Genomic DNA, 7109 nt, shown 5'->3' on the forward strand with positions numbered 1-7109 from the left:
AATCTTAGATTTAAAACCCTGATTTAAAGAAAGTGTTGATGCCACACTGCCGAAGAAAAGACTACTTTTTTGAGGTCATTAAATATGAGCCACTTGAATAAAGGAATGATGATCTTGGATAGGTAAGGTAAAGGGTATTGTTTATATCGGCATGGGACAAAATGAGAAACTACAGAAATCTACAAGAATCCCAATGAGATGTGTTTTTCCTCTGGATGAAAACCAATATCAAAAATAAAGCAAGGGTTAAATAATTAATTCTCTGTTTTTCTTTCTTTTAACACACTTTTTCCCTTGTGTCAGACACTAAAAAGCATGGCCCCAAACCTCAAACATTTTGAAATTTCCTCTCTTATTTTCCTTAAAGATTTCACATTTTCCACAATTTTATTGCACTGATAACGATCACTCCCTTCCCTCCACTGATAATCCCAGTTTTACGCAACTTATAAACAGCAGTGTGACCCTGAATCTTCACAGCAGGTGGCAGATGGCTTTGGTGGATGCCTATGTCTGCTATTAAAGTAAAAAGGAAGCAGCACAGATAGTGTTTTCTTATTTAAAAAAAAATTTGAGTTGTCACGTGATATGAAATACAAATCTAAGAGCTTTCAGCAATCGCAAACCTCATACAGTGTGTTTCTCACTAGAAGGTCAATCACCTTCAAGGCTGTGTGAAAGAGGCATTGCACGAAAGAAAAGATGGTGCCTTCTGGTGTACTACTTATACATGTAACAATTTATTATACAAAAATCAGAGTACAATTTGGACAACTTGTGAGTGCTGACTGAAATTGCCAGGCAAAAATATGTTACGCCGTGCTCTATTAGCATTTTCTGGTTTAGGCCAGCTGATTTATTTGAATTAGATTACATGAACCATCGCATTCAATATGTAAGTTTAATATGTATATTCAAATATTTTTCCTTTTAAAATGGAACTATGACTCATATAATACAGAACTTAATCTGAATAAAATAAAACTAGACAGATTTCAGTGTTTCCCCCAGACATCTAAGAATTCTAAGAGCTCACAAACGTAATAGTTTCAGGTTTGTTTTCAATAGTCAAATGTGTTGCTCATTCCACTTTTAATAAGTTCATAGATCTCATTAATAATTTTACATACCATAATCATTCACCTTGAACTTTGATATGGTGTTTAAAATACGACTTTACTTAATTATTTTCAACAAGCACTTTTAAGGAGCATCCACCAGGCAGCAACACCATTTCAGGTGCTCTGGAACCTTCTGCTTTCACATATTAATAATTCCCAAACAGAGTGTCTGCTTCAGACATTAGTTTCCAAAGTAGAATTGAGTCTTAATTAGCTCAAGAGAAACTCCTCCTTAAGTAGTCTTAGAGAACACGCACTCATTTCCGCCTCTAATATATCCTCCTGTTGTTTGACTGTGATGAGAATGGTCTTTTAAAAGAGGCCTCAGGTGTGAAACCAACTGTTCAGGCTCATCGTCAGCTGCTGGTTTCTAGAGTATTAATTCAAAATTAGGAAAAATATAAGACTATGTCTACATTGGCCGACTCTATTGCAAAACTGAGCAATTTTCAGTTAAGGGTGCAGCATCCTCTACAATGCCCTTGAGGAAGATTCAGAAGCTCATTCTATTTCCATCTGCTTCCATCATTAGAGAATGCAGTTGATTGATTCAACCTCTCTAACAATAAGAACGAATGCTGTTTAACTAAAAGGTATCGGCATAATTTCTAGGTCAAAATGAATACGAACAAGCATGCTGTTTGTTTGTCAGTTACATACATGTATATACATATGCAAATTCACAAGTATCTATAAAATTTTTCAAAAATAGAAATTATGCTTTTTATGATCTGAAAGCTGAAATTACTTCATTTGTGTCAGGTCTCGTTGTTATTGGATGAAATGTGCAAAAGAAGAATGAGCAAAAGAACGGCTGCTGTCTCCTCCAATCCTCCTATCAATAAATGACACTGAGTACTCATATATCTTCCACATCACTCAGTTAATACCAAATATAGTACATTATGATCAACATTATTATTAATATTATCATTGGAGGTCTTGAGTGTATATAGCTTATTTCATCAAAATATGGAATGTTGCTTGTGGGTAAAAACTAATATATATTTGAAATCCCCATGGGGCCTGATGGAGTGCTGTATACAAATTAGGCACTCAGGAAATATTTGTTTTAGGATAGATTAATCAAACTATTTATTAAATGCTTAAGGCAAGACTACTAATTGTCCCCTAGTATTTACTCACCCCTTCCTATAGGAACAAAAGCTCCATCTCCACCCTCTGATGTTGGGACACATGGCTGTCTAGCTAGGGGCTATATTTCTCCATCTCCCTAAGAGCTAGATAATCTGGCCTGTGTCCAGTTATTCCTTTAACAATGACACTGCTGTCTTCTACTTCTTTCACCTTTTCAGGGGTAGTGATGATCCAACTTCACCCACGGTAGATGAGAAACTCCTAGGGGATGGTAGAAAAATGAGGTAGATGGAATTTAGATGGAACAAAGTTATTTATGTGCTTGAATCTCCCACCTGTTCTTGCACTGCTAAATGTGAGAGAAATAGTGTTCCACTTTATTTGAATGACATTGCATTCTGTGATATCTTTGTTACTGCAGCTTGGCTAGCACTGTAACTAACATAACGTGAATAACGCTCTGTTTTTGTTTTGTTTTGTTTTTGAGACAGAGTCTCACTCTGTTGCTCAGGCTGGAGTGCAGTGGTGTGATCTTGGCTCACTGCAACCTCTGCCTCTGAGGTTCAAGTGATTATCCTGCCTCGACCTCCCAAGTCGCTAGGACTACAGGCATGTGCCGCCACATCCGGCTAATTCTTTTTTGTATTTTTAGTAGAGACAGGGTTTCACCTTGTTGACCAGACTGATCTTGAACTCCTGACCTCAGGTGATCCCCCCGCCACCGGTCTCCCAAAGTGCTGGAATTACAGGCCTGAGCCACTGTGCCCCACCATAATGCTCTATTCTATAGATGCCATTATAGAATTCCATAGACCCACTGGTTGTCCTCTAGTAGGACTGTGATAATCTGGGAAGCAACCAGGTCTGACTTAAAGACATTTGTGACTATTAAAGATCAGAGAACCCATCTGTTAAGGATGCCTGCTCTCAAGCTAAGTATGGGCAAAATTCACTGAGGCTGTGGTCTTCACTGTAAGAGAAGCTACTGTAAAATGAGGTCAGAATTGCACAGATCATCAGAGTAAGCTGCCTTTGTTGCCCATGCAATTTGTAATTGCCTCAAATAAATCTAACATTTTTTTTAGGCTTTGTAAAGAACTAAAAATGAAGTGCAACTTAGCCTTGAATAATCAAAGCATTTGTTTTCTAAATGTCTCTATACCTTAACACAGACACACACACACACACACACACACACACACACACAAATGTAAGTAAATTAAGGAAAGAGATTTTTTTATATTTCCGTTTGCATGAAAATCATGTTTGGATACACGGTAAAACAGTGAACTCATCCTAAGTATTCACTGAAGATGGTTGAATTGATTGTTCAGAATATAGAAGTTCAAAACTATCATACATAGTCTAGTGTCTATGACTAATAATTGGAATAAGTTTCACAATAGTTTATGCATTTAAATATTATTTTCTCCAAATTGGTCATTGCTATACTGTTGGCAGTACCAAAACAAATGTTTGGGGAATTTTCTACACACACACAAGAAAATCCAGTGATTGCTAGAGTTATTTGAGCTAATAACTATGTTTCAGTTGGGATTTCCAGAATATCTGCTGAAAACTTCATCCTGCAATTTAGGTCAAGAAAGCAGGATTTATTTTTGATCAGGGTTTATGTATTTACAGAAAAGAGAAGAAAAATCTCTAGATTCCAATTAGGGTGAATTTGCTTTTTTTGAACAATAAATTTAGATATCATAATAATGAAATTTTTCTTCCCCATACTGAGCCTTTGAGAGAACAGCTTTCTCGTTGGTAAGTTGAACAATTGGTTTGGATAAACAGGAGCTACCCACACAGCACTCACTGGTTTGGGGAAGAAGGCTTTCTGTTATTTGTGTTACCCCACCATAACAGGAGAGTAGTCATGGATGAGTCACTTTTATGTCTTGTACTGGCATAGATACGATAAAATATTTCAAGTACCTAATCTATTGTCCAATTTGGAAGGCTAATTGAATCATTATACATTTAAATATAGCCTTTTGAAGATTTTAGCAATTGCTTCCAGAAAAACGTGACTTATGACATTTTTAAAAATTTCCTGAAAAACAATATGAAAAAATCAATAACAAACTCAAAATAAGTTACCTAGGAGTTAACTATTTTTCCAAATTAAATTTACATTAAGTTCTATAGTTTCTGAGATCGTTTAAAACAAAATCTCTACCAACCTCCCTTTATTTGAGGGTATTTTAAAACTAAAAACAATTAAGTTTTTGAGATCGATTTAATTTTTACTTCTTTTAAGTACCAGTATAAACATCTGCCATCTGGCATAGAAATTACTTCATATGGCGGGAGGAGAGATGAGATTTATTTAAAAGTTCTTTGTCTTTGATACTTTTCCCTGCTGCATTTTCCACTAGTGTAATTTGAACCTGACTGTATTTAAATAGCCATTTATCGCTGTAATGGAAGAGCAGACTTAAAAATACATAACTGCTGTCATTCCAGGAGACTGTATTAAGGAAACATAGAATTTGCCATTCTGGATCAGACCATTTGTCTGTCTTGTCTCGCACTTGCCTCCGGCAGTGGCCAACGTTGAAGACAATGGAGGACGGCAAAAATATGCAATGTGAGCACAACCCATTTTTTAGGGGAATAATTATTCTCTCAGTTGGTATTCTTACACTATAGTTTATTAGAATTGAATCACCCCCACCTGTTTATATCATTAATAATTTTATCAATCAACACACCAACCAGTTCTGCTGAAATTATTTTACTGAATTATGCTTAATGATCTATGATACTTCTATATAGGAAATACTCTTATGGGACTAACGCTCAGGTTTTTAATGCCTTAATTTGTAAATATGAGAAAGATACGGGGAAATTTAGGCCGTATAGCACAACGGAACAAAATGAAACCCTTTAATTTTTGCTTGTTTTTCAAAGCTGAGATAAAAACATATTTACAACAAAAGTTCAGCTTGCAGGTCCAGACGACAATCTAACAAGATCTAGCTTTATACTAAATTTACTATTGATAGTAGCAGAATAATTCTGTGCTGGGTGATTAATAGGTTGGCCGTAATGTAGGCCTACAAATTTTTATCTTCCTTGACAACTTACCAATGTTGTGGAAAAAATATTATAGGGACAAATTCATTTCATGATCTGTCTCTGAAGTTATAGGTGGGTACAATGAACAGAATACTTACCAAGTGTAGAGCTCACACACACAGAGACACCAATGCACACACACAGTGTCCGCTCCACATACACACACATCTCCCCAGCGCTCCAGACATTTCAGACTTTTTGGTGCTTCCCTGTTCGTTATTTGCCTTCACTTTGTCTTCTGCTAGTTTCTTTCTTACCTCTCCCAGGCAAATGTAAACTTTCCTCCAGGATTACATAAATTATACCCATTCTTCTATAAGACTACTATTATAATCCCTCAAGGAATTATAAGTGCATAAAATTTGTGTAATCTTTCAGCCAACTTCTCACCTGCCCCATAAAATGTATTTATAATACAACTTTTTTCTTGTCTCCTTCACAATCAGAAGAAAAAAACAAATCTATGTAAATTACTGTCAAATTACAAGTACCACTACTGGAGAGATCACTTGTTTGGAATAAGATGTTTGTAATTTTCAAAAATCAAGATTTTTTTTTTTTTAATCAGGGGAAATTGAGAATGTAGTCCCCCACTACCACAAATAATGCAGTTGAGTTTCCCACATTTGGGGAAATCACAGGGGTCAGCACATCCAGAGTGCAATGGATAAGACTCGCCCTGGGAAAACCACCTTTGTGATCATGGTATCTCCCCTGCCAGGTAAATATCAAAAATCAAGAGTTTTAAATAACTTGGGTAAACGTCTGCCCACCTGGTTACTCAGTTGAGTAGGGCCTTAATTCTGATTTTTTAAAAAGTCTTCTGTTGCTGTGACTATTAAAGCCAAATCATTTTGAAAGTTCAGCAAAATGTTTTCAGTTTTGAGCTGAAAAATGGTATTAGTGACTGAAGATGGTATCACATGACATTTCCAGCCTCCAGAGTGGTAATGTGTTGTCTGCCGATTTAATAAACTCTCTTCTAAAATTGCTAGTATCTTCAGAGATATCTTTACAGTATTTGTTTTTATGTATATTGAGCAATAATACAATCATACATGGTCATGGATAACTAAAAATATTCAAATTGGGATACTTAGTGAATGAATTTTAAAAGTGCTCTTTATATAGGTAAGCAGTTGAAAATAATTTATTTCAATTGGCTTTGTACTGAACTGGCAGCAAAAGGAGAGGCAGGGAAAAAAATCCTCATCCCTTCCTAAAATAAGAGAAGGAATTTTAACTTTGAGCCAAGCTCTAAAGGCATCTGGAAATCCTTGCATGGGTTTCTTAGTTTCTTGCATTTTGTAGGTTAGCCTTTCCATGAAGACAAAAAGAACTTTCTTAGAATAAACACTTCTTTCAGCTAAGATCAATCCCTACCTTTTAGATGTAACATACCTATCAAAAATAAAGCTTGGTAAGGTTTTATCCATAATGCTTCTTGATAACTTTTAAATCTGTTGGCCAGAATCTTCACTTTAGCATGAGACAGGTTAAGATATCCCCTCTGTCTCCGTGATTCTCAATGGAAGCAAATTTTGGCTCCACATCCCCTCATCCGCAGGATATCTGGCAAAGTCTGGAGACATTTCTATTGTCTACACTGTGGGGTTGGTACAGGCATAGAGGAGGTAGTGGCCTGAGATGCTGTTAAACATCCTACAGTTCACAGGACCAATGCAACAACACAGAATTGTCTTGCCCAAAATATCAATAGTGCTGAGATTAAGAAACTCAGCTCCAAATGAAGGGTATTAGAAACACCACCACAGAGAGTGTTGAAATATCTGATCACTC

The 7109-nt window shown here is 36.1% G+C and overlaps 1 non-coding gene across 1 annotated transcript; it reads right to left on the reverse strand.

Annotated features, from left to right (window-relative positions):
- Positions 1-5874: 5874 nt before the first annotated feature.
- Positions 5875-6038, reverse strand: LOC135275540 (U1 spliceosomal RNA). The gene has a single exon (XR_010343162.1). It is a non-coding gene; the product is annotated as a U1 spliceosomal RNA (small nuclear RNA).
- Positions 6039-7109: the final 1071 nt, after the last annotated feature.

The sequence above is a fragment of the Aotus nancymaae genome, unplaced genomic scaffold, assembly GCF_030222135.1.
Source record: "Aotus nancymaae isolate 86718 unplaced genomic scaffold, 86718_ANA_hifiasm-v0.15.2.pri h1tg000016l, whole genome shotgun sequence".
Lineage (NCBI taxonomy): Eukaryota > Metazoa > Chordata > Mammalia > Primates > Aotidae > Aotus > Aotus nancymaae.